Below are 26,208 nucleotides of genomic sequence, written 5' to 3'. Positions count from 1 at the left end.
ACCAGGCTGAGGCATCCAGGCTTCAAAGGGTACAAAACGCTGCGGCGCGGGCCATTGTTGGTCTTCCCAGACATTGCTCTGTCTCCGGCACTATCTCTGCCCTTCACTGGTTATCGGTCAGACAGAGGATTAAGTTTAAAGCTCTCTGTCTGGCCTTTAAAATCATGAAACTCTCCTCGCCGCCGGCTCTTGTCAACTTGCTCATCCCCTACATCCCTCCGAGATCTTTAAGATCGGAGGCTCTTCATCTGGCGGTCTGCCCCATTTCAAACTCAGTAGAATGGGTGGCCGCTCTTACCGGGTGCTTGCCGCGGGGCTGTGGAACTCGCTCCCGGTGCATATCCGAGCTCTGAATGACCTGTCCACCTTCAGGCGTGCTATTAAAACTTTTTTGTTTCCTGTCTCTGAGTAGCTGCTCCCCCCTTTTTTTCTTCTCTTTCTGCGTGTTATGTTATAGTATCTGTCTAAGCGCCAGGACGCCCCTTTGCTGGGGCAGCTGTGCGCTATAAAAATAATATTAACATAACATAACATAACATTATTAAAAACTGACTTCAATCATGTCCTTGTCAGCCCCAGGTAAGGTGAGGCTTCCTACATATTTAATGCTGTCTCTAATTATTGAGTAGCAATGGCGGTGGATCTCAGCCAATAAATGACTTTATTTTTTTGTGAATTTTAATCTTCAGACCCAACCCGAGAGAGTTTGGGCACTTCGGTGAGGTAAACCACATCTAGGGCATCCTGAGCACTCTGCCTCGTATAAATACCATCTAGGCATGGGCGGCAAATCCGTTCCGCTCGCGGATTTTGCGGATTTTCGGGAAATCCGCAATCCGCGAGATTTGCGAATCTCCCGCAAAATCCGCAAATCCGCGAGCAGCGGATTTTGCTCGCACTGCTCGCACTGTTCGCGTGAGTTCGCGTGAGTTCGCGCCCCGCGAATAAGTGCAAAATTGCAGAAATACGATCTTAGCAAAACTGAAAGTAACTACTTACCAGGTTCAAAAGTTCAGGCTCATCATTAGTAGCCATTTCCTGTAGTGCTTCCTGAGGGGCCCCTCCAGAGTTCAGTTGCCAGTTGAAACTATTATGTGACCCTGCTCTGAACCTCAGAATAGTTACACATATGCCACAAAGGTCCTGAATTACAGCTAAGGGAGACAAGCAGGAGCCAGGCTGGAAGTTAAAATCCATTAATCAGCCCCTAATTCATTATTGTCAGTTGGGGCAGGGCAGGTGTTGTAACTAATTTTGCAACAATGAAAGCACTTAGCAAGTGCAAAAGATCACTAATCAGGGCGCACTAAGGAAGCAGGTGCCAGCTAAAAAAATATTCTGTGACACATTAATCAGCCCCAAATTAATTCAGGTCACTTGAGGCAGGGAAGGTGTGATTTGCTTTGCCGAAAATAATGTACACTGGACAACCAGAGGGTGTGGTGATGAAACAGAGGGTGGCATGGGTGGGCCAGAGGGTGGCATGAGTAGTCAGAGAGTGGCAGTGGTGACAGAGAGTGGCAGTGATGAAGAAGAGTGTCCCAAACAGGCTGGACACGTAGAAACAACAAGTTCGCGAAACTTGCGACCCGACAGGTAAGTTCGCAATTTGCGAAAGTGTACAAAACCCTCGCGAACTGGCAGAAACACGGGCGAACACAAAAAAAAAAAATCCGCAAATTCGCGGGAATTCGCGGATTTTGCAGATTGCGAATCCGCAAATCCGCAAAATTCGCGAACGCGAGATCCGCAAAATTCGCTCATGCTTAATACCATCCCTCACTGACCCCATTTCCCGTATCTCCGAGCACCTAGGTCTAAGAATATGGCCTTCATCTAGGGTCACCTCACCTCTATCTATGGCACTGGGGCGGGCCCTGACATGGCCTGATCCTAACTGTGTGTTTCTATTTGCCAAAGGGTCTATAAGATTTAGATTGCGATTCCTGGGGCTGTCTAAAGGATGGTAGAGGGGTAACTCTATTCGGTGGCTCTATACTTCCCCGAGGGTGATGCCCTGTGCTCAGCTGTGGATTGTACTGCTATTGGGGTGCCTAAAAATGGCCTGTGTTGTACCTCTTTCCTACATGCCACCCAGCAATTAGAGTAGCAACCTCCCTTTTGAGGGCTGCCACCTCATCTCTCAATGTCTCAATCAGCGACTTTAGTTCAAGCACCTCAGGGGCATGGGCACTACAGGACACTTCGGGGATCTTTGGACTCTCTCCCAGGCACCCCACCTCCTCATAGGCAAGGACATCAAATCTATTTTGGCATTCAATTTAGGTAACTTGAGCTAAACTAGGAGACTCACCTGATTCGTCACATTGCACAGGTTTAATCGAGTTAGGTTCCAGATTGGAAAGTCGATTTTTCAGACTCCTGCTCGGCCCTTTAGTACATTGTTTAAACATGTGTAGGATTAACTTGCCAGATTTTTTCCTTTGTCATGAGTTAGGTGAAATGTCTAAAGGAGTAGCGGAATCATCATTTGTGGTTATGTATATATATATATTTATATATATATATATTTTTTTTTGCGGGCAAAGATGCAAAGCACTCCAAAGTGAAAGTCTTAAGCTTGTTTATTCAACAAAAACGAACCCAACCAACGCGTTTCAGCCTACTCGGCTTTGCTCACGGTTAGTGAGTTTTCTATTTCCACACTATTTAAGCCTAGTCTGTCATTATGGGGCATTCTGGGCATTGTAGTGATTTTCATATTTGACATTCAAAATAATATTAACAGAAAAAGAAAAAGAAAGAATTCTATGTACATTCACTGACCCATTCATGGAGGTTCATTTTGACATTATCATTACACAATTCTGCCCTCATAACTGTCTGTTGTTACATGTTTGACGTATATTCAGGTCAACCCACACCACATCCTTTGTCCATTTTAAACGAGTTTAGTACTCATGTTCATACTTATTGGTAATGCAACATATTTTTCGAAATTATCACCAGACAAAATGTCATTTCATTTCATAATTTCGAATTACCGTAACCCTGGTGCAATTAACTTAATTGCATTAGACCTTGTAATTGAGTTTAGTACTCATGAGTATACTTCCATTTACTTTTGTATGGACAGTTTATAATGCTTAAAATTCGATGTACATTTCATACTGCAGAATTGTAGTTATGTTATTTCACAGCTTAAACAATGCCATCAGGCTCCCCACAGTCCTTAGTTTGCAGTTCCAATCTTATTCCAAATGTGTGTAAAGCTCCTCATCATTGTTCATCCCTCTCGGGGCCTTCGTTTTAAGTCTTATAATGAATTTGGATTCCATCTGACGCAATGTTCTTGTTCTGTTTCCACCTCGTTCGTTTAAGGTGACTGTTTTTATGCCATAGTAGCACATTGATCTCCAATCTCCCTTCTGGCAAAGCATCATGTGTTTCGCAGTTGCGTATGATAAGTCTTTATTTTTCACTGCTCTGATGTGTTCCAAGATGCGTTTATATATATATATATTCATTGAAAATATATATATATATATTATATATATATATTACCTACTGGCTATCGCCAGTAGGTATATATAGTTAGGATTTTTTCTCTATGGGACTTCTGAAAATTCTATGTCTAATAACTTTGGCGTTTGTGGACGGAATCGGCTGAAATTTTCAGGAAAATGGCACATTTTGATTCTGAGCAGCCCCTGAAAATTTGGTGGAGTTTCGTCAAGGGGGGGCTGAGAAAAAAGGGGGGTCCCAAAACGCGTTTTTCCCATGTTAATTTCCATAGGGCGGTTGGACTCACTTTTAGCTCGAACGGCTGAATGGATTTGCACGAAACTTGGCAAAATTGTAGGGACTGTTAGCCCGATGTGCCTTTGCTAGGTCTCAATATATGTGCTCCAGTAGTTTTTGAGAAATTAACGTTCAAACCAAGAGATATATCTGTAACAGCGCTCTGGGCAGCGATCCGGTCCGCTTACTTTTCGCTTATCGGAACTTTGCGCGCAGAAAGCTGATTGGCTCTCCGGTGTCTGTCAACATTCTAAACAGTCCGGAGCGGACGCCATCTTGTCTCTCGGTAGGATCGAGAGAGAAGAAGAGGTGGAAAACGAAAGGGGAATTTAATGAAAGGGGGCAAGGTATCCCCCTCTTGACCCCCTAGGAATGTTGTTGGGGTTATTAAAGGGTCCCATGGGGAAAATAAAAAAAAAATGATTTTTCACGGTAGAAGCGCGGCCGCGAACTGGTAGCGAAACGGGAATTCGCCATTTTGTGCTTCGTTAATTAAATTACTAGTTATAAGTGGGTGCGGGAGACGTATCCTAATCCCCTTTGTTTCCTGAGGGTGGCTGAGGAGGCTGATATATGTTGATACATCTCTTCCAGCGGCTGTGCGTGAGCTTTTTTTTTTTTTTGCTGCGTGACAGTCCGGAGCGGCCGCCATCTTGTCTCTCGGTAGGATCGAGAGAGAAGAAGAAGTGAAAAACGAAGGGGGAATTTATTGAAAGGGGGCAAGGTATACCCCTCTTGACCCCCTAGGAATGTTGTTGGGGTTATTAAAGGGTCCCGTGGGGAAAATAAAAAAAAAATTATTTTTCACGGTAGAAGCGCTTCACGGGCCGCGAACTGGGCCGCAAACTGGTAGCGAAACGGGAATTCGCCATTTTGTGCTTCGTTTTAATTGTTTAGAGACAAAAATTATCGTCGCACATCGGCCACAATGCATGAATATCGCTGAAAAGTCAGCGATATTCATGCATTATCCAGCAAATGCTCTTAGCCATGTTATCCACCTTCCATTGGATAACATGGCTAAAAACCGCTCTGTGCGTGAGCTTTTTTTTTTTTTTTTTTTTTTTTGCTGCGTGACGTTTGTTAACGTTCGATTCGATGGAAATCAGGAAGTGTTGAACACCATTTTGTCACTGCGAGTAAATATTTTGTTATAAATGAATCCTTATTGATAAACATTGTCTGCGCCATCTTGCGTTTTTGTCCAATGCCACAATTTTGTCGTGCACGGCAGCCATTTTAGATGCCTTGACCAGGGCCACTCTCTGCACGCCGTCGATTCTCAGCATGGCTCCCCACCCTCGCACGCATCTCCCCCACGCAATGGTCACCCCCGCTCTCTCTCTCATGCATGGGCCATATACTTCCCCCATCTGCGCTGCTCTTCTCTGAGAATCACACCCTGTGCCCGCCCGACACCTCCCTTTCACCCTATTCACTACCGCACCCTCTGACACTCCTCTTCCTCTGTGTCCGATTGTCCAGGCCGGACCTAGGCTATCACCTAGCCCTGCGGATGTAGTGTATGGCTCCAGCTGTAGAGTATCCAGACATGCCAACCTTCCCGATTCAGGTGTGAGACTACTGATTTCAGTGCTAGTCTTTCGTTTCCCGATTCCTGCAAGGAAAAACCCGGGGGCATATTTCCAACAAGTAGCGGTAATTTTTGTCTCTAACTTGTTTAGAGACAATAATTATCGCCGCACTTCGGCGAATTTTATCGCACATAAACCTTGCTATTAGCAAGGTTTATCGCAAATACGATAAAAAATGGCCGCAATGCATGAATATCGCTGAAAAGTCAGCGATATTCATGCATTAGTCAGCAAATGCTCTTAGCCATGTTATCCACTTCCCATTGAACAAGCGCATGGTCTTTTAAAGATTTGTGAAGTACTCGGGGCGGGGGGGGGGGCATTGGCAGCAATTTGCAGGCCAGGCAGTGTTCAACACGTGCATCACCCTTTCTCTGCCTGCTATTGCGCTCCATGCTTCGGAAAGGTAAGAAAAAGAACGTGCATTTGAGTTTGAAATGTCCGATCTTGTAGCAGTACACTTGCAAAGCCCACACATGACAATAACCCGATTCAAGGCCCCATTCACCCGATTTTTAAAAAAAAATATAGTACTCCAAGACAGTTACATTTTAAAACTTTATTAATATTTAAATATAACGAACGCAACAAAAACTGTAAATATATTTAACCATTTTTTGAAATTAACCAGAACTATAACGATAACAACAACAACAACAATAATATAACTTTTATGCCTAAATTACGCAAACATTTAGCTAATCTGCTAAAGGGGGGAGTCGCCATTTCTTTACAATAATCAATAATGAAAAATCCACATCAATAGGGTTGCCCGTTTTGTCGATGCAGCAGTATAGTGCAATATACACAGCACCTGGGGTGTCAAGAGTGAACAGGTCTTTCTTTGTTCCTTAAGATGTTATCTCCGAGAATGCTGATGCATTGGTGTCTGTACACTTCTTTGTCAATTCTGTCAAGATGATAACTGCTTTATAAACAGACGATATCTTTGTTTCGTCATTAGTGTTAAGTGTGTCTGAAACTACAGTGCCCTTCTGTTTTTTTTTCTTCAGGCTCTACAGAGTTTTGTGTGTTGTTCTTTTGAGCGACAATTATTCCAGAGGTTTCAGGTTCACTTGTTTTGTTCTGCAGTGAGTTAACAGCTTTAGAGAGTTCATGTTTATTTGCTATGTCCTGCTGTTCGTGAACTGCTTCAGAGACGTCAGCCTCATTTTTTATGTTTCAGTAGATCCTGGACCTGCCCGGCCGCGCCCAAAATGGCGCCGGTGTAAATGGGACTCGTAACTGCTTGTTCTGTACTGGTTGCCCAACCTTGATATCACGAGATACATATGCAGTTTTGAAGCACATGGCGGAGGCTTGTCTGCTGTAGTGGGGCGCCCCTTTATCGTTTCAGTCGCCATTCCGCCCGCTTTTGCTACACTGTGCCTCATCCGCCATTCAGCTGTTTACCGCCCGCTCTTACGGCTACAGCGTCTCGCTCACCATGTAGTTGAGTTGCTCCCACTCTTGCGGTGCAGCGGTAGGCGGCTTCCACAGGACTCTTAAAATGGCGGCCGGCTCTTCGGATTTGGGCCTGGTCCAGTAAAATGGCCCTGGGACACCTTGGAACTCGGACGCTTGTCTGCCAGGGCTTGGGTTCCATTCTCGAAAGCGTCCCCTCAGCCTTGAAGATTGTACAAAAGTCTTGGGGGCCCTCGACTCCCGCAGGCTTCCGGTGGGGAGCGACTGCCATGATTGCTTGCGGAATGGCCACGACGGAGCTACGAGATGGTGGTGCTCTCATGGTGACGCCAGCTTCAGTCTGAAACATCCAGAAACAAGGTGGGGCTTTCATCGTTTGGGGAAAAAAAATGTTTTAATCCAATGAAAAGTGTTAATTTTAGGTCACATGACCTAGTCTTACATAATTAGGAAAAGAAAAGTAAAATGAACCAATGAAAAGTTTTATTAACAAGTCACATGACCTGTTATGCTTACGTTACGCGCTGCGCGGCGCGCTCTGGATCGTTTCCGGGAAGCTGCGCCTTGCGCACCGGAGCACATCCGGGTGCGCTAACGCGTCGCGTCATATGACGCATTACGCGACAATGCAGGTGCAGAATATAGTCAAAATGTCTCCACCAACCATAGGGTTTGCCGTTATTTTGGGCGGTGTGGGTGGCGGAGTCGAGCTGTTTTGCAGCCCTCATGGTGTGGAGCTCAATTCATTTCACTATTTTCGTATTTCTCATGAAGGGTTATTCCTAATGTTTGTATTTTACCGAGGTTAAAAAGAGATCGAATTAGTGGTCTACTGATTTTGCTCGATTACTTTTATTTTTTTACACGATTTTTCACTATTTGCAAAGACTAAACAGAGTATTGCGACTTTGTGCTTGTTTGTAAATAGAGAATGATCCAAAGAGAACCAATTGTAAAACAGTAAATGCTTGGATAACAATCAATCAAATGGAGAGACAAGCAGGCACGACGGATTACAACGGGGGCAAAGGCCTGCGTTAACTACCGTTCACTATCTGCAAAGAGAGAGTACTACTAAGAGAAAAGAGGGGAGTGGGGGGGGGGCAGCGTTCAAAGCACATCAGCGTGAATAAACACGAAAACGTTTTTACCTATCACGTACTTGACATTTTAAAGCTTTTCATATTTGCTATCAAAAAACCAATGAAATTCACAGAAAAAACCATAGGTTATAGTGGATATATAGTTAGGAATTTGCATTTACAAAACCTTGAAAATTCAATGAAAAAACCATTGGTTTTAGGCCATATATAGTTAGGGATTTGCATTTACAAAACCTTATTTTACTCGCATAAAACCATTGAAATTCCATATATAGTTATAAGCGCTAACTATATATCGCGCACCCGCAATCCACTGCTGATGATGTCACATATTACATCATTCATGACATGGTTAGTGACATCACTGATGACATCACTGATGACATCTCAAATGACATCACTGATGACATCACTGATTACAACATCCAGTGACTGTATGTTTCTGTAAAGTTAAAATATGTTTTACATATTGAAGAATGAGTGGATATATAAGTGTCTGGATGAAGGATTTACTAGGTGCATGACTGACTGACTGATTGAGTGAGTGATTAAATGTGTCTCACTGAGTGCATGGGTTAGTGACTAAACTGTTTTAATTTGTGCATCATTATATCTGTTGTTCTACAAAGTGCTGCATATGTTGATCAGTAGCTATATGAGTAACTGTATGGGTTATTGATTGGTTGTCCAAGTATTTGTATGGGAAACTGAGTGTGTGTGTATGGGTGGCTGGAAGGTGTGTGACTCTGTACATAGATGTGTGAGTAGTTGATTCACTATATGTATAGATTCAAAAGTGCATGTGCAAACAGCTGTATGGGCGGTTGACTGTGCATGAGTGTATTAGTGAGTGAATGGATATCTCAGTGCTACATGTCAAATTAAGTACATATGTAAAACACAGTACATGTGAGAGTTGACATCTATAAATAACTGTGCATAAGAGCCAGTGAATGTGTGAGTGGCTGTATGGATCATTGTGAACATGTATCAGAGATTGTATAAGAGAGTAAAGTAAATATGTGTTAGTATATGTTTGAATAAGTAAGGTGTGTATAACTGTATAGTTGAGAAAATGGAAGTGTGATTGATTTTTGGCAAAACTGACTAGGTGTGTGAGTAACTCCATGGATGAGTGACAGTCTGTGACTGTCTGTTTACACTGATTGTATCTAAGGTTATATTAGAGTCTGAAGAGGTTCATGGTATTATCACATGAATGATATCATCAGTGATGTTATCAGTCATGTCAAATGAGATGTTTTCAGTGATGTCATCAGTGATGTCATTTGAGATGTCATCAGTGATGTCATCAGTGATGTCACTAACCATGTCATGAATGATGTAATATGTGACATCATCAGCAGTGGGATTGCGGGTGCGCGATATATAGTTAGCGCTTATAACTATATATGGAATTTCAATGGTTTTATGCGAGTAAAATAAGGTTTTGTAAATGCAAATCCCTAACTATATATGGCCTAAAACCAATGGTTTTTTCATTGAATATATATATATATATATATATATATATATATATATATATATATATATATATATATAATATATATATATATATATTCACTGAAAAAACCCAAACGTTAAAGGTTACAGGGACGTTATAGTTAGGCTGACGGTTCACTTGTACAAAACCAGAGAAATTAAGCAGTTATAGCTAGTGAGCTAGCTATGATTCATGACCCGCAATGCACTGCATATACATATATACATAAACAATGTTTTAGAGGTTAGAGCACAAACACTAAACACTGGACAAATAAAAACAGCAAAATCAGTCAGCAAAAAATGGAGGTGATCATTCAAAAAAGAGGTACTTTTCACAGTTGGCAATGTACATTATACGAGAAAATGCATGTATTTATAAGAACATATATTACATATAGAAATGTGATCTAACAGGACAATACAAGAGAGTAAATCAAGACTATTTCTAAAAAGGATGCTTACAGGGAAAGGAAGCCATTTAAGATACTTGAGAGTAGGAATGATGTTGCCATGCACTTACAGATGAGTCGTGCTGCAGTTGACCAGAATGAAAATAGCCACCAGGTATTAAGCTTGAAGTTTGTGCAGTTTATGTCCATGGAGTTGCCTCCCCTAATGTACAAGTAGAGGATACAGACTTTCACTGTGGAGTAAAAGTGTGAATGGGAGGAAGGGTTTAATCCTTTATGTGATATATGAAGGCATGCTCTATTAGGTACTTCTGTTTTTTTTTCAGTCACAGAAGGACCTATTCCACATGTAAATCCCATCCACTCAGAGGCAGGGTACAGAGGTAGATGTAACAAAGACTTTGCCTGAATAATAACCAGTAACAATGATTGATTCAAACATTTCATCCATCACTTTTTTTGTATTTGTCTGTGGGACATCCTAAGTGCAATAGGTATGCCCAGATGTTGGTCTGGTCTCATGGTGCCACTGGAACCAAGCTACACCCAACTGAGGTGGCCCAATTAGGCAAAAACAGGTTGCTTATGCTCTAGTTCATCGAGGACCTGGCTTAACATTTCAGGCTGGAGGGTTCCTTTTGAAGCAGAACCAACAGTAGCCGCCCGTGGTGGGAGTGCTGCTGGGCGCTGATGTGGGGCGGGGGAGGGGCAGGGTGGGTGGTAGTACACTACGGACTACGGCCGATTAGAGGTAAGTAAACATATAAATAAATGAAATGATTTTTGTTGCGCGTGCTGCATCGCATTTGGGGATGCAGCATGCACAACTAAATTCATTTAATTTATTTATATGTTTACCTACCTCTAATCAGCCGTAATCCGTAGTTTACTACCCCCCCACCCTGCCCCTCCCCTGCCCCACGTCAGCGTCCATCAGCACTCCCACCATGGGCCGCTACTGAGAACCAAGTATGATTTGTATATGGCTAGGTCTAATTTAAGGTGGTAAAATGGGGGAAAACAATGGACTGGGATTCAACCCAGATTAATTACCATTGGTTGAGAATAATTTGATCACTCCTTTCAGCAATTTTATTGTACTCCCCCAGTGTGACACACTTAAGTGCAACAGGTTTGTCCTGAAATGTGTCCCATGCTCATTGTGCCACTAGAATCAAGCTGTACCTTACTTGAGAGGCCCAATTAGGCCAAAATCGGCCTTTGGTTGCTTGCGTGCCTGTTCATAGAGGAGCTAGTTTTGCAGTTCTGGTTGGACTGTTCCTACTGAAGCAGGAGCAAGGCCTATTGAATATGGCTATGTCTAATCTGAGGTGGCATGGGGACCAGCAAAAGATGGACTAGGATGTAGTACTAAGTACTTATCAATGGCTGAAATTAATTAAATAATTCCATCCATCAATTTTTTGTATTTCTCAGTAAATATAAATATTGGCATGCAAACAGTCACTGCTGGATTGGTATATTTCAGTTCAACATTTTCAACCCAAGATATGAAGCAACTAAAGCTCATTTTGTGTTATAAATTTGCATTTATTATGTATCTCTACAGTCTCCTAGGAGATTTTTTTTGAAGGGTGTGGTTATCTTCTTACCTGATTTCTGCATTTCTATGGGATTCTGTGACGGTGTTTATGCTGAATGGCCCAGCGTAGATGGTCATTCAGTTGGATATTGATATATCTTTTTGTTAGGCTAATGAGACAGAGTCAAACAGCGCCATATACACATTGACATAGATTACGATGGATCACACATACATGCACATATGCTGATAAAGCAACATATCTAAAAGGATTAACACACACAGACCAACAAGCTTATTGACACCCATCCACAGACCAGTAGACACATTTTTACCATCCACATACACCACAAGAAATGTGGTCACACAAGCACATAGATTAATGAACATATCTATGCCATGAATAAAAAACCAGCACAGATACAATTCCTTGAACCTGTACATGTACACGCACACACAGATACATAAACACCCCAAAGTCCCAAACAAAGAGTCAGCTCTCCAGCTTGCACACCTAGGCAAGTGAGGCATGTCGTGCATACGAGCCTACCTTCCTGCGACCCTATGTTTAGCCCCACAATTAGAGCAAATCAAATGTATATTGGGGAAAATAGTATAGTGTCAAAACCTATTTAATTCGTGATTTCTCTAAAGAATTCACTTATATTGGATCATGGGATAAGTCAACGTCCGTGCCCACGCAATGATTGAAGTGTAAACAACCTAAAGTAGTGTAGCTGTAAGAAAAAGACTAAATAGAATCTCAGCCTGGCAGAAGGGAAGGTTACCTACCAGGCACTGTGTTTGTCTCCCAACACGGCAGTTCTCCCACTCACTAGAGCCTCTCCTGTCCAGAGGAATCAATATGTGGGGGTGCCCTGAGAATAACAAAGCAAATGGTGGCAAATCTAAACCAATGAGAATTGATTAGTTACAGATAGCAACCAGAGTTCATATTGACAATTGCTCAGTGATGGGTGGTAGACTTAAGCATTCTCTAAAATCACTGAGGTATGGGGGACAACAGAGAACCTGCCCTGAGGGGTATAAAGTGACGGATCAGTGAGGATTGCTTAATCATGAGCTATGTACCAGGCATATACTGATGATTGCTAAGCAATCGCCCTCGAAAAGGAGGATGCTCTTTTACTCGAGGCGTATTTCTGGAAAATGAAGAAACTTGTTTTAACAGAAAGGGTGGTGAATGCATATTACAACCTCCATGTAGGTGTGGTGTAAAAATAGAGTAAAATAAATGATTTTGAAAAGTGAAACGTGAAAGATAATCTTGAAAAAGCAAGGTTAAGACATGAAACCATGTAGGAGATATAAATATGCAGGAAAAGGGAAGATATTTCTGACTAACAGCATTTACATTAAATTAAATAGATAGGCAACTGTACAATAGTACTTATAATCCCAAAGGGTAACATTGAAACCATTTATGGACCGTAAGGAAATAGTACACTAGGTCGGAATAAATGTAATTTTCTATTCTTATAAAAAGATTGTTGCCTTACTGAATAACAGACACTCTTAACCCATTCTTTTTTACTCCATTTGTTATATAGTTGCTACCAAAAAAATATGTGATCATATCTTTTTATGTAATTTTATGTTACTGTTGTGTGGTTTGTAAACAAGGCAGCTAAGGAATGTCAGGCAATTACTCTCATGCATCAAATCTTTTTTAACAGGAGGAAGAGAGGTTTCAAACGCACCTGGTATTAATCTGGTCTGTCAGGTGCTTTGATGTGCATTCAGTGCAACACCAATGAAAACAATGTAGGCTGTAAGAAGAATATGATATACACGATATTTGGTGGTAACAACACCTGCAATCAGGCAACCCTACAGATTGAGAACGTAAAACACCTTTGGGTCATATACACAAATCAATATGTGAATTTGGAAAAGTATTTCCTACTTGCAAAAGGGCTTCTGCTGTCCATTCCGATTCAGGATTAGGAGGGGTGTGAAAAGGGTGTCAATCTATTAGCAATTTTAAATGAGTTGTACCAATGCTTTATGAGCGCGATTGCACTCACAAAGCATTTATCAGTTACAAACAGCTGACATGGGCTCGTAACTGATTTGCAATCGAAAAGCTAGCATGAGAGCAGTGTGAGATTCGAGGTGGGCATCCTCTTGGCAGAAGACTGTGGTACAGGGACCAGTGCTTGCTCCCCACTAATGGTTTCCCTAACGGTCTATTATCTTTGTGGGCACATGGGCCTTGGGTATATGGTATACCACTTTACAAGGGACTTACCAGGCGTCCATCTCTGTGTTTGTAGCCATTCTTAGGAGGGCCCATAACCCCTCCAGCCTCATTAATATTATTGCGGCAGGAGGTTGTATGGCCTTTTGTTAGTACACATTTTGTTATGCAACTAATTATTGCAATTTGCATCTACTGTGTGCAAACGGGGTTCTTCATTTATAAAGTATGACGCTTACACGTTTTCTTAATCAATCATTCAGAAAGCCAGTGATTCGCCGGCCATGCAGCAGTCCACACTAGGCTTTGGAATATGAAGAATCAAAGGACAAAATCCATCTATGACATATCGGTAAAGATGACTAGAGGAGACACAAGACCGCATCACAGGGCTCTGAGAAGGCCCTTTACAATACAGCTCCCAGCTGGCTCTGCTCTGGTAGCCGGAGGAAGCAAAGTTTAGAGGCTGTTTAGTACTATAAAGTGCACTAAGGGCTTCTACTGCAAGGGACGTGAGACTCAATCAAAGGACTATGAGAAGGCCCAGGACACTACATCTCCCAGTAAACTCTGCTCTGGTGGGCTGACAGCCCTGCCAAGTAACACGCATCAGGCGTTAGACTAATGCATTTCAGTGCGGTGGTCCTAATCACCTCACTAAAATGCATTATCAATCACAATAGGCACAGCACCTCGCCTGTCAAGCCATTAGTGCTGCTTGTCCCACCACCCATTAAAAATAATATGGGCTCCACTTTACCCTGTGTGGACCTCAAGACAATTCTGAAGAGCTCAAATGGCCCACCGCGGTGTAGTAGTGAAAGAGAGGAACTTAGGAAAGAGGATTTTTGGGAATTGAAATCTGCTATTATTGATAACGTTCATCACAGTCGAGGGTTTACGTTGATCTCACCAAGCTACCTTGGTGGCCATACGCTAACCGATGAGTCGATCTCTGGAGGAAAAGCGCTGGTTCCGATGCAATAGGCTGATTTTACTCCTGCAACCGGGTTGATGCGCGGGTTCTGTTACACTCAGACAGGAGATGCATCGAACTATGTGTTGCAAGTATCTGGGTCATTTTCAGTGAGCCAGAGGCACAAGCAGGATTAGAAACATTGATATCCGTGAGTCTCAAGCAACGGATGGAAAGCCAGCAAGCCCATCTAGATTCTTGGAGGGTAAGGCCGAGTACAGCTCTCCTTTAGCAGAGTTAGAGAGCAGCAGAACTCTGCTTCTGTATGTTTTACCATGCCAAGCGGTGCTACACCAATCCTGTACATTGAAAATGGTCCTGATGGCACTCTGTCCCCCACCTCTGGATCCAGCAAAACTGTTACATCTCCTCTGCTGCACAGCGCAATCCTGAGCAGAACCAAGGTATCACCTCTGCTGCTTGAACTTTCCTGTCACAAGGACTTCACATCGTCGCCCCAGCCTGCGGCCTCATCAGACCAGTTGCTGCATGACGCATCATTGATGCAAGCTCTTGCATCACATTCCCCTCGTGGCACCTTCGATGATGACGCAGGATTTTGCATCGCAAGCCCTGCAGTCTCTTCAAAATCTTAGAGAAAAACAGTTTCCCTTGGTCAAATATCTAAAGAATTGAAGCCCAAATATTAATTCTGGACACAAAACTCAATTTTGATGCAAACATAAACAGCACTCTATGTAAAAAGGTAAACGATTTTATTAAAACAATATTTTCATAATTCTAAAAAACACATACACCAAGCTTAAAAATCGAGTTTCTCACTCTTTACATTGCTCATTGAGACATTCTAAGAGAAATGTTGATCCTACAGTGCAAGCACAATTTGTGTGAACATAAATGTTAAAAACATGTATAAAAGAGACACCTATAAATATGCTCTTGTTCATACAATATACAATAAACGAGGAGGGGAGAGAAGAAAGGACACAGACATTCACGATTTGTCATATATTAGTGCACATTGTATCCCTCTGTGTTACTCAAACCCAGACTTGTCTTTCTTTCAATATTCGTGGGGTGAGTTGGGTTATTGAATTGTGCAGAGAATGGGTGTCGACGCGTTTCGATGGACTCATAGGATGTGGGCCATCTTTTTCAAGACACAAGATTTTACTTCTCTCCTGTTTGGCACTGGGTGGTTGCCTATGATTGGAGACCCTTATAACATGATCCTAGTTAGCTGCATTCTGATGGAGTCTTTGTCTGGTCGGTCTTTGCATTGCAATTATTGTATGCAGTCAGATCTGCTCTTTCTGCAGTTTCTCGGTATCTTAAAAAGCACACCTTCAGTCAGCAGGGAGAAGTGAGTAGACAGCAGTCTGTTTCCTTGTATTGACCACGTTGACTGCTTTGGATATTTTGCCTGCTGTCAAACCTCGTCATAGGCTGTGATATCCGTTCTTTACATTGTAGCCCGGTCTTCATGAGTTAAGTATCCCAGGGTCGGGTGCCTGCGAATGATACACGCGTTCTCTTCGATACCTCTCGGCGTAAGTTGGTTACGCCGAGAGGTATCGAAGAGAACAGACGACAGACGCAAGAGGTCGGGTGCGCGATCAAGATTTCCGTAAAACCAAGGGATGCCGGGACAATCGACGGCATTAGACCGCAGCGACTGCCCCAGTGTCAGACACCCGATCCTGGGACCCTCAACTCAAAAAGATCGGGGACGCGAGACACCCGTTTTTAGACTGCAACGCGTGTATCATTCGCAGGCACCCGACCCTGGGATACTTAACTCATAAAGACCGGGCTACAATGTAAAGAACGGATATCACAGCCTATGACGAGGTTTGACAGCAGGCAAAATATCCAAAGCAGTCAACGTGGTCAATACAAGGAAACAGACTGCTGTCTACTCACTTCTCCCTGCTGACTGAAGGTGTGCTTTTTAAGATACCGAGAAACTGCAGAAAGAGCAGATCTGACTGCATACAATAATTGCAATGCAAAGACCGACCAGACAAAGACTCCATCAGAATGCAGCTAACTAGGATCATGTTATAAGGGTCTCCAATCATAGGCAACCACCCAGTGCCAAACAGGAGAGAAGTAAAATCTTGTGTCTTGAAAAAGATGGCCCACATCCTATGAGTCCATCGAAACGCGTCGACGCCATTCTCTGCACAATTCAATAACCCAACTCACCCCACGAATATTGAAAGAAAGACAAGTCTGGGTTTGAGTGACACAGAGGGATACAATGTGCACTAATATATGACAAATCGTGAATGTCTGTGTCCTTTCTTCTCTCCCCTCCTCGTTTATTGTATATTGTATGAACAAGAGCATATTTATAGGTGTCTCTTTTATACATGTTTTTAACATTTATGTTCACACAAATTGTGCTTGCACTGTAGGATCAACATTTCTCTTAGAATGTCTCAATGAGCAATGTAAAGAGTGAGAAACTCGATTTTTAAGCTTTGTGTATGTGTTTTTTAGAATTATGAAAATATTGTTTTAATAAAATCGTTTACCTTTTTACATAGAGTGCTGTTTATGTTTGCATCAAAATTGAGTTTTGTGTCCAGAATTAATATTTGGGCTTCAATTCTTTAGATATTTGACCAAGGGAAACTGTTTTTCTCTATTATTTGGTAGTACCCTATTCCCCTGGTTTTACAAGGGGTCTCTCTCTATTCCTTCAGTCTCTTCAAAATCACCATCGCCAGCTTTCTTCATCAAAGGCTTCTTCATGACGATACAACACCTCGCCTCGCAGCCTTGCTGCTCCCCAGAACCGATGCTGCCCAATTTGTCTCCGCCCCAGACATTGCATTGCCTCGGCTACACAAAGCATCCTCTATGTTGGGCCTTGCAACGCTCCACAATCAGGATTTAAGATATTCTTGTTCAGCTGGCCTAACTGGGTCCCTGTAGCTGGCCCGCGCTCCCTCGCATTCAGCCTGCACTTGTGACTTTGTCCCTGTCCTAGTGCGACCAGATATCACAGGTGCATTTTGTGTTTTTTGTGCTATTGTGACTGACATCTTTAAACCTGCCTATCTCCGGTTCTACTGTTTGTATTTTTGTTGTTTTGGTCTTGTTTTATTTATTAAAATATACTCTAGGTTTGTAATCTGATGTGGGATCCTTTTTGTGTTCTATTTTCTCTGTGTTACTATTTGAATTGTTGCACAAATACTTCATATGTTGGTGACACGTTAAGCCTAACTGCTCTGTGCCAAGCTGCCAGAGGGTGAGGGTTATTTAGGGGTTGCTAGTGAGATCACCCTGATAAGGATTGTGGATCCTGCTTGAGTAGGGTTACAGTCCCCCCCAATCAATTACCCAATTTCTAACAGCTGAGATTCCATATAAAAGGAAATGTTGCTATTTTGCATGACTTTAGTTGATCGGGCTTAGCATTATGTCCTAGTGGTGTTTACGCTGTTCTCGCACCTTTATGCCCACTTTATAAGTACAATCAGGGGTTTATGCTACATAATGCAAATTCTGATTCAGCGCGAAATTGTAGAAGACATCTGATAGATGTTATGGTTTGTGCCACTTTCCTTCATGCTGTCTGTCCCCTTTTCATTTTCTCAAACAAAGGTTAGGTGCAGATTGTGACTGGAGACACTCAACGCTGAAATAGATGTAGTATAACAAGCACGAAATTGTAATAAATAAATACATGCACAAAAATAAATAAATAAAAAGCAAGACCTGCAAGGAAGCCCTCAGCTTCAAAGAAAAGATAAAAGGCTTGGAAAAACAGCATCATGTACAGCAGTGTAAGTGTTTTGCAGTTAGACAGGATGTCTGCGCTGAAGGCTTCTGATGTAATTTTTCCGCTGTAATCTGCCTAATACTCAATTAGGTTTGTGTTGCATTTTTATTACATGTTCAACAAAGGAAATGCAGAGAGTTGTTCCAAGCAGAACACATCCATTTGTTGCCAGCTCGATACAGCGCATTAATCGTGAAATTGTAATGTGCCAGGCTACGCTTTGTTTGGTAAACACATTCCTCATTTCCTGAGAAGCAGGAAGGGATGGATCCGTAATGCAGTTGCTGTTAATGCGCTCTTGAAACAATGCTGCTTAGACTGATGTGGACGCTGGCCCTCTTTCGAATGTGGTATGTGGTTTCCTGCATGGGTTGAGTTTTTTTATAAACAAAGAGTACATCATTCTGAATGGCTCAATGTATAAAGGATGGCTCCCAAGAAGGTGGGAAACGCACATACTACAGCCTGAGGTAACCAACCGTTGGCACACCTTCACTGTATAAATCGATTTTTTTTAAAACTACACTATTTGCATGCTGAGTTTGATCCCCTTATCCCTCTTCACCTCTGAAAGGAGGCAGCTTGTGGATTTCTATGTCCAAACGGGCAGAGCTGCAGTGCTAGCCAGCCGCCTAGCACATGTAACTGAGCGTAAGGCCCGTCCTACTCCTGTTACTGCAGAAGTGATCTCAGCAGAAAGGCTGATCCTCAAGATGTTTCATGGGATTCTTTAAGTGGCACTGCGTGTTTTAGGAGCAGCCTGGCTCCTGTAGGCTGGGCGCTATATTTTAGAGGGTATTTACACCCTTATTTTAATTGTATGGCTTTCTTTTCTCATCGTTATTTTAACTAACTTTGCTTTACCAATAACGAACCTCCGGCAGGGGAACCGGCGGTGGTCCGTGGAGTTGCTGGACCACGTTCTGTTTTCTAATTTATCCCACCTGTTGTAATTGCCGTGACCGCTAGGGTGACCAACTGTCATAGGTGCAAATTCAGGACGGTGAGTGTAAAAATTCAGGACAAAGCAATAAAATTCGGGACAAAAATTCAGGACAAAAGGTCAAAATTCAGGACAAAACTTCGGGACAAAAGGCAAGTTTTACGGACACGTCAGAGGTGGTCGCGCAATAGTATATAAGTAAGTAAATAGACAACCACCTAAGTACAAGTCAAAATAAGTTTATATTAGGTTGAGATAATTGTGCACTTCACTTTTTTTCAGTATGGCAGTAGCTTGCTACTTTAGGTGATTCAAAATTCGCATCTTGCTCCAGCAGGTACATTAGTCACCAGGCGATGGTGAACCACACTTGAATATAAGTAAGGCCACTTTTATTGTTGATTGAAAACTACTGGTTATACAAGGAACTTTGCAGTGCCAGCCCCCAGTAACAAAACAGCTCCCCCCGTTTCCAGCCTCCCAGGGAAACATCTGATGCCCAGTCCGGCCTTGCTACCTCCCTCCAATGGTGCCCCTCATCTTCACTTAGACCGTATCTCATGTGTATTTAATTTCTTTTATAGTGTTACTTATCCCAAATATATAGGGCAGGGTGTCAGAGTGCGTTATATCTCACACACATTATATAGAGACAATGACTCATATTAACGTGAAAGTCAATGTATAGGAAATGTTACTTAAGATAATGGGTACTTCGTGGTGTAATCGTTATTTTATCTATCATTCAGTCTTTCACCTTTCATTCTGTCCTTTCATCTAGGTGCCCATTAATATTCAAACATATTCAACCATTTGCAAACCCATCCACCATATATCCTTCCATCCATCATTTCACTCATCCATCCCTCCATCAACCCTTTCACTCATCCATCCATTATTCATCTACCCACCCTTTCACCTCAATCAATCAATCAATCAATCAATCAATCAAAGCATTTATATAGCGCACTACTCACCCGGAGGGCCTCAAGGCGCTAGGGGAGGGGGGGTCCGCTACTGCTCGAACAGCCAGGTCTTGAGCTGCTTCCTGAAGGCAAGGTGGTCCTGGGTCAGGCGGAGATTGGTCGGGAGGGAGTTCCAAGTCTTGGCGGCCAGGTATGAGAAGGACCTTCCTCCTGTGGTGGCTCTTCAGATGCGGGGGATGGAGGCGAGGGCTTGGTCGGTCGATCAAAGCTGGCGTGTGGGAGCGTAGAAGTTGAGGCGGCTGTTGAGGTATCCTGGGCCTTGGTTGTGTAGGGCTTTGTGTGCGTGGGTGAGGAGACGGAAGGTGATTCTCTTGTTGACCGGGAGCCAGTGCAGATCTCTCAGGTGTCCGGAGATGTGGCTGCGTCGGGGGATGTCCAGGATGAGTCGTGCTGAGGCGTTCTGAATCCGCTGGAGTCTCTTCTGGAGTTTGGCGGTGGTTCCGGCGTAGAGGGAGTTGCCATAGTCCAGACGGCTGGTGACGAGGGCCTGGGTGACCGTCTTCCTGGTCTCGGTGGGGATCCACCGGAAGATCTTACGTAGCATGCGCAGGATGTTGAAGGACGACGAGGAGACGGCGTTGACTTGTCTGGTCATGGAGAGGGAGGAGTCCAGGATGAAGCCCAGGTTGCGTGCGTGGTCTGTTGGTTTGGGTGCGCTGCCCAGGGCGGGGGACCACCAGGAGTCGTCCCAGGCGGAGGGTGAAGATCCCAGGATGAGGACTTCCGTCTTGTCCGAATTCAGATTCAGGCGGCTGTTCATCATCCACTTGGCTACGTCTGTCATCCCTTTGTGTAGGTTGGCTCTGGCGGTGGCGGGGTCGTTGGGGAGGGAGAGGATCAGCTGGGTGTCGTCAGTGTAGGAGATGATGTTGAGGTTGTGTTGGCGTGGGATGGCTGCGAGGGGGCTCATGTAGACGTTGAAGAGGGTTGGGCTGAGCGAGGAGCCTTGAGGGACGCCGCAGATGACTTTGGTGGCTTCTGATCTGAACGGGGGGAGGCGGAATCTCTATGTCCTTCCGGCGAGGAACGAGATGATCCATTCCAGTGCTTTCTCCTGGACTCCGACGTTACTGAGGCGCCGCACTAGGGTACGGTGGCAGACAGTGTCGAAGGCCGCGGAGAGGTCTAGGAGGATGAGGGCCGTTGTTTCTCCATTGTCGAGCAGGGTTCGGATGTCATCGGTGGCTGCGATCAGGGCAGTCTCGCTGCTGTGGTTGGCCCGGAAGCCAGACTGAGAGAGGTTGAGGGATCCGTTTGTCTCGAGGAAGGCGGCCAGCTGCTTGTTGACGGTCTTCTCGATGACTTTTGCAGGAAACGGGAGCAGCGAGATGGGCGGTAGTTCTTGAGGTCGGTGGGGTTGGCTGATGGCTTCTTTAGTAGCGCGCTGAGTTCGGCGTGTTTCCAGCTCTCCGGGAAGGTAGCGGAGTCGAAGGAGGTGTTGATGATGTCCCGCAGGTGGGGTGCGATGACAGCATCGGCCCTGTTGAAGATGTGGTGAGGGCAGGGGTCGGTCGGAGATCTGGAGTGGATGGAGTTCATCTTGCGGATGGTGTCTTCGGTGCTGATCGGGGTCCAGGCGCGGAGGGTGGTGGTGGGGGGCGGTGGTTCAGTCGTGGCATGCGTCGGTTGAGTGCTGAAGCTGTTTTGTATGTCCGCAATCTTGTTGTGGAAGTAGGAGGCGAGGGAGTTGCAGCGGTCTTGCAAAGGGGTGATGTCGTTGTTTCCGGCGTTGGGGTTGGAGAGCTCTTTAACGATGTTGAAGAGTTCCTTGCTGTTGTGTGCGTTGTTTTCCAGTCGTTCCTTGAATGCAGTTTTCTTGGTGGCGTGGATCAGTTGGTGGTGTTTTCGGGTGGCGAGCTTGAGGGCAGTCATGTTGTTCGGTGTTGGGTCTCTGCGCCAGGCTTTCTCGAGTGCTCGGCAGTTCTTCTTGGAGCTTTTGAGTTCGTCGGTGAACCATGGGGCTTTCTTGCTACCGGGTCTGCTAAGCGGGGTCTTCAGAGGTGCGAGGTCCTCTGAGCAGTTGCTGATCCACTTCGTGAGGTTGGTGGCCGCCTGGCTTGGGTTAGGTTCGCTGGTGGGAGGGTTCATGCTCAGGGAGGTCGCGAGCTGGTCGGCTGTGATCTTGTTTCAGCTTCTGCGTGCAACCTGTTGCTGGTGGTGGTGGATCGTGGTCCTTCTGAAGCTGAAGTGGACGCAGCTGTGGTCCGTCCAGTGGAGTCCGGTGGTGTGGCTGAAGGTGATGTCCTTGCTGGATGAGAACACGGGGTCGAGTGTGTGTCCGGCGTAGTGGGTGGGGGTGGTCACCAGCTGCTTGAGACCGAGGTTGGCGAGGTTGTCCAGCAGGGTGGTAGTGTTGCGGTCGTTGTTGTTCTCCAGGTGGAAGTTGAAGTCCCGAGGAGGATGTAGTCAGCGGAGAGGAGGGCGTGCGGGCAGATGAAGTCGGCGATGTCTTCTCTGAATTGTGTGCGTGGTCCTGGGGTTCTGTAGATGAGGGTGCCTCTGAGGGTGGTCTTGGGGTTGATGTGGATCTGGAAGTGCAGGTGTTCGGCGGGTGCGAGGGTGTCGTCGGTATTGGTTGTGATGCGCATGGTGTTCCTGTGGATGATGGCGATGCCTCCCCCTGTCTGGTTGACGCGGTCCCTCCGGATGATCTTGTAGCCGTCCGGGATGGCGATGGCGATGTCGGGTGCTGAGGTGGCGTTCATCCATGTTTCCGTGAGGAAGGCGACGTCTGGAGCAGGTTCCAGAGCTCAACGGCGTGTCTGCGGATGGAGCGGGTGTTGAGCAGGATGCACTTGAGGTGGTTGCTGCTGGTGCTCGGCTTGGTCGGTGCTGGTGTAGTGCAGTTCTGGATGCAGGTGAACTTGCAGGAGTGGCAGCAGAAGGGTCTGTGGGTGGGTCTCGGGGTGGCTCGATAGCAGCCCGGGATTCGACCGACGTTGAGTGAGTAGAGTTCGGTGGCATCGTAGGTCCAGCGGGTGGGCTGGTGTCTGAGGGAGGCAGGGGTCCTGGCACTGGACGCGGTCCAGGCGCGAACAGGCGCAGACGGGCTTACCTTTGGCGCGCCTTCGGCGCACAATCGGCGCGCTCGCTGCGCGTCAATGCTGTGCGTGGTAGTGGGCATCATAAGAGAGGAGCCGGGAGGGCGGGTCAGCTGGAGGGTATGTCCGCCGGGAGTTAGCGTGCAGCGGGAAAAGTGGCAGCCCAGCGGCGGCTGGGGCGTCCGATGAGGCAGCGGGTAGTAGTAGGCAGGAGCAGTGGAGAGTGGGGGCGACCTCGCTGCAGGTAGGCGCAGTGGTCACTCCCTGCACCTCGGGCGCGGGCCCCTTAAGAGAGGAGCCGGGAGGGCAGGTCAGCTGGGGGGCGTGTCTGCCGGGAGTTAGCGTGCGGCGGGAAAAGTGGCGGCCCAGCGGCGGCTGGGGCGTCCGAGGAGGCAGCGGGTAGCAGTAGGCAGGAGCAGTGGAGAGTGGGGGCGACCTCGCCTGCAGGTAGGCGCAGTGGTCACTCCCTGCACCTCGAGGGCGGGCCCCTTAAGAGAGGAGCCGGGAGGGCGGGTCAGCTGGGGGGCGTGTCCGCCGGGAGATAGCGTGCGGCGGGAAAAGTGGCGGCCCAGCGGCGGCTGGGGCGTCCGAGGAGGCCGCGGGTAGCAGTAGGCAGGAGCAGTGGAGAGTGGGGGCAACCTCGCCTGCAGGTAGGCGCAGTGGTCACTGGTCCCTCTGTACAGTCATCCATCCACTCTTCCACCCATCCATCTATCTATTCACTCATCAATCCAGCCATTTACCCTTTCACCCATCCATACACCTACTCATCCATCCACCCAGTCACTTATCCTTTCACCCATTCACCCTTTCAGTTATTCCTCCTCCCTTTCTCTCTCCATCCCCTTTCACTTATCCATCCACCCACCCACTCATCCATTCATGAATCCATCCATTTATACTATTACTCATCCATCCTTTCACTCATCCATCCGTTCTCTCATCCTTCCACACTTTCACTTCTTCACTCATCTATCCATCCTTTTGTCCATCTACCCCCTTTCACTCACTCATCAATCCTTACATCCACCCTTTCACTCATCCATCCATCCATCCATTCACCCTTTCACTTATCAATTCATCAATCCATCCATCATTTCACTCATCCATCCACCCATTCACTCGCCCATAATCTACCCTTTCACTCATCCATCCATCCATCCTTTCAGGGCCGGACTGGCCGTTGCGGGAACCAGGCAATCCCCCGGTGCGCCGCACGGGTGGGGGGCCGGTTTTGGCCCCTTGGGGCCGTTTTTGTTACAGGGCCGTTTTTGCAGCATAGCTGCAAAATCGGCCCTGTAACAAATTCGGCCGAAAACCGGCCCCGGCAAAGAGCTCGGCGGTATCCCCAACCCCCCTGAGGGGGGAGGGGGCCAGCCGGGCAATTTGCCAGGGCCGGTTTTGGTTCCCAGTCCGGCCCTGCATCCTTCCACACACCCATCCACCCCCTTTCACTCACTCATCAATCCTTACATCCACCCTTTCACTCATCCATCCATCCATTCACCCTTTCACTTATCAATTCATCAATCCATCCATCCTTTCACTCATCCATCCACCCATTCACTCGGCCATCATCGACCCTTTCACTCATCCATCCATCCATCCTTTCACACCCCCATCCACCCTTTTACCCATCCATCTACCCTTCCACCCATACATCCATCTATTTACCTTTTCTCTCATCCATACTTCCACTCATTCACTCATCCATCCATTATTTCTTTCATTATCTATCCATTCACCCTTTCATTCATCCATTCATCCTTTCAGTAATCCATTCAGCCATTCACACATTCCTTCACTTATTCACTCACCCACCTTTTCACATTATGAGCTGAGCCTTAGTCTGCAGAGTTACGGACAGAAGAGGCCCATCAAGAACTTCACCTAGCTGTAGTTGCTAAAGCAAGGGGTGGGGTGGGGGAGAGTTCACTATGCCCCTGCACATAGGCAGTCTGAAAACGTAGAAGTCATGAGTCATGCATGATGCACAGTGCCAGGATTTGAGGTGACTGTGACATGGTGTTGTTTCCAGGGCTTTAAGTGGTGTAAAAAAACTGGGTGGTCTCTAACAAAGGGGGTGTTCGATGTAATTAAGGATGTGGTTTAAAACACCTTGGCTAAAAATATGCGCTTAGCATAGTGTTCTGCCCGACTGGTTTTATATTGTTAGAACACAGAAAAAAAGGTTTTACCTACATACAGCGCATGCGCGTACCAGCGCGTAGTGAGAGTAGATTACTCGAACTTCGAACGGAGTAGGACGACTCCGCAGGAGCAGAATGAGCTGATTTCACTTTTTGAACGAGGTGAGAATTGGCGGCGATTACCTCCATAGAGTTAACCGTTATTCACGGAGTTGTAGGGGTAGCGCCCACAGTAACATGCAACAAGCGCGTAACTTAGTAGCAAACCCCGAGTGTTATTCAACTTAGAGAGTATTCGATACACTTACGGATAATGGTTACATTTGACAGAATGAAGTTCACTTAATCTGTAGATAAAACTTGACAGTACTGCACGTAGAAATGTTGTTTGTTTTGATACATGTACTGAGAAAGTATTTTGTTTATTTAAATTGTAGATGTTCCCTGATGAAGGTGTGGTCAAACACCGAAATGCATTGGAACACGGATTGTCTTGAATTTTGAAATGAATACAAAGTGAATAAAGCAACCTTTGGATTTGAACTTAAGAAGTACACGGAGTAGTCTTTTTAAAAAAACGTACTGATTGAACTGTTGAAGTAAAACTTCGCTGGAGATTCCAGCAAACAAATACTGGTGCCTAGGGTGATACACTTATGAGGTAATAAGTGTGCAGCTAGAAGTTATTTGACATACACTCCAGGAGGGGAGTGATACCCTAGTGCACAGTTGAAATTGGAGTTAATATCCAGGCGGTGCACAACCCGATACACGAAGCTAATTTTATATT

Source organism: Lissotriton vulgaris, chromosome 5 (assembly GCF_964263255.1).
Source record: "Lissotriton vulgaris chromosome 5, aLisVul1.2, whole genome shotgun sequence".
In the NCBI taxonomy this organism is placed as follows: domain Eukaryota; kingdom Metazoa; phylum Chordata; class Amphibia; order Caudata; family Salamandridae; genus Lissotriton; species Lissotriton vulgaris.
Note: the sequence above shows the minus strand (reverse complement) of the source record.